The 2,815-nt window shown below is 34.9% G+C and overlaps 1 non-coding gene across 1 annotated transcript; it reads right to left on the bottom strand.

Moving 5' to 3' along the window:
* Positions 1–2,701: 2,701 nt before the first annotated feature.
* On the bottom strand, positions 2,702–2,815 carry LOC127531206 (U5 spliceosomal RNA). The gene has a single exon (XR_007938184.1). It is a non-coding gene; the product is annotated as a U5 spliceosomal RNA (small nuclear RNA).

The following is a 2,815-nucleotide window of genomic DNA, read 5'->3' on the forward strand; positions in this document are numbered from 1 at the left end:
GGGCCTGAATTTTTGTATTTTAGCTCAAGAGAAAATACCCTGCTGTTAAATTTAGCTGTAATGTAACTTCTGCAAGGAATAATTTCGCATTTAAATGATTCCGCTCAGGGGGTGGACTCACTTCTGCTGTGTGCTGGAAATACTGACTTGCCTTGACTTATATGGATAAACTTTAGCATGGGCACGGAAACGGGTTCCAGACCGAAAATGACATTTTAGAGTTGATCCGTGCCTCTTTTGTTGTAGTTTGCACCTTTTTGTGACCAGTTTTTAGCTGTTTTGACATCATTTGGATCCATTTGTTGGAACTTTGCTTTTTTTTTTTTTTGCAGTTTTTCCACCTGCTTGTAGTCATTTGAGTACCTGTTTAAAGTCTCTGTACCTCCTGTGTGTCTGTTCTCTGTGGGCTTGTCCAGTAATCCAACCGTAACGGGGTTTGATTTTATCATGAGAATGCTGATTGACAAGAATGTCTGATGTTGGAGTTAAGAGTATCAGGCAGAGATCATAATCGTTTTTGTGTGTGCACTGAATCAGACCGGAAGCTGCTTTCCATTTGCTGCAAAACAGCTTCAACCAGAACTTGCTCACAGACGGCTAAAGTTGCAGACAGAAGAAACGCTTTGCCACAGAACAGGAAGCCTGCACCAACCTCTGCTCGGCGTCAGCGCGACGTCACCTGGCAATCTCAGTTTGTCTTTTTGGGCATTTATGGTGTTTTATCGTCTCCTGAAGCACATTTAAGACAAAAAAAATTATCAAGAATGAATATAAAACCAACAGAATGTGATGGAGAAGGGCTAATTCACATGTAATAAGTGTAATTTTGTATTTTGTTGCAGTTATATTCCATAATATTTACATTTTTTAAGATATGTGAATCAACTTTAGCATGCTAAAATCTTACATACATTGTAAAATTCTTTAAAAAATGCAAAGGAATATATTATAATGAAAATCAACAGTTTAAATATACTGTACTAAGCTCTCTTATTCATTCTGAAGTTAAATTTACCTCACAGTTTATATTCAGTTTGTTTATTTTACAAAAGGAGAAGCAGGTTGGAAATGAATTGGAACACACTCTAATGACAACAAAAACAAACTCAACAATGAAAGAAGAAATCTAAGAAACTAAAGTCTGAATGAGGGATAATAATTCGTCTACTCGCCTGATTTTGTTTCCAGAAACTCTCCGTGGTTGGATGAAGTCCTGAAGCGTTGCTGTTTCTAAACAAACAGCTGTAGCGTTCAGCATCGCTCTGTTTCTGCTCGGCTCTTATTTCCTGTTCTGAGCAGCCGGTGAGACATCGCAGCACCGAAGCCACGAGAAATGGGAAGTCTAACTTTAACCACACTTCCAAGTGCATTCTCGATATGTGAATTCTTTTTCTGGCACCGGGTTGGACAGAGTGACAGGGCAGTGATTCACGGTGACATAACAGCACGGAAACACTAAAAATAATAAAAACAATGCTGCAAATGTTCATTAAAATGCAAAATTAACACTTTTTCTCCACATTAAAGTAGAAGTATAGTCATTATTTGTATTTATTTTAGGCTGTTTTGCACATACAAAGCAAAATATTGCATTTACAGGAGAATGAATTTCTATCTTTGTTTTTGTGTTCATTAAAGCTGTAAAATGAAAACTGCTTCAGCGTGTTTGTTGCATGATTGCTCCCTCTGTTGGAAGTTTGTGTCAAACACAAGAAGATGTTTCCAAAGAATGCTCATCCAGTATAAGAAATACAAAATAAGATGTGTTTATTGCATTTAAAGCACTTTTGGGAAGACTCATAGAGATTTAATCTAGAATAAGATAACGTTTACTTAAATATCGTGTTAGTAATAGAGCAGCCATGGTTCACTCAAACAAGTTCAAACAAATTGCTCAAATGTAGACTAGATATGAAGCATTATTGTGATTTATGTGCATCAGAAAATTAAATTAGTCATATCTTCCTTCACTGACATTACTCGTGTTTTTGTCCCAATGCAATTAGCCATTTTGTTTTCACTGAAATTAGTCACATTTTTCTACAACTATATTTGGAAAATAACACAGCAGCAAGAAACACATGTATGATAATAATAATACTGACAATAATGATTACAATAATAATAACTATTATTATTATTATAAGAGGCAGCAGTGCAAATATTGTTGTGCCAATTTTGTTCTTGTCTGAGATAATGCTGATAATATAAATCCAGTTTATGGATTAAGCCACTAGTAACATAAACTGGACTTAACAACAACAACAAAAATAATTATAATAATAGTTTTTTTTAAATAGACGATTTGGAAAGACAAATCAGGATATCAGAAGATAAAACAACCACAGTTAGACCAATTAAAACAAAATAAAACTGAGGTGAAATTAAGAAAAAGATCAATCTTAATTTTTAAAAAAAGCACTCGACTATTCATTAAATACAAATAATATCCTTAAGAAGCAATAAAATGTTTAATAAGTAGAAAAAAACATGTGGACAAGAAGTGTTATCTTACTTTATACGTCGTTTTGTTGTTTGTTAAGCTCTAGTTGGATTTTTTTGTCGTTTTTGTGTTGACTTCAGGCCGTTTACGTAAGTACGTTCCGCTTTCATCAGCCACTGACGTAAATAACGCGACGTAAACCTAAAAACAGTTCACGTTTCTATGCTAAAGCTTCGTCTTTATTTTCACAGCATTAGAAGCCCCACACGAGGCAGGGCATCAAAAAATTAGATTAAACTCATGTTGTTCCTCTCCACGGAAATCTTTAGTAAAAGGCGAAAGATTTATACGATCTGAAGAGAAACATGAGCG

Source organism: Acanthochromis polyacanthus, chromosome 19 (assembly GCF_021347895.1).
Source record: "Acanthochromis polyacanthus isolate Apoly-LR-REF ecotype Palm Island chromosome 19, KAUST_Apoly_ChrSc, whole genome shotgun sequence".
NCBI classification, from domain to species: Eukaryota; Metazoa; Chordata; class Actinopteri; family Pomacentridae; genus Acanthochromis; species Acanthochromis polyacanthus.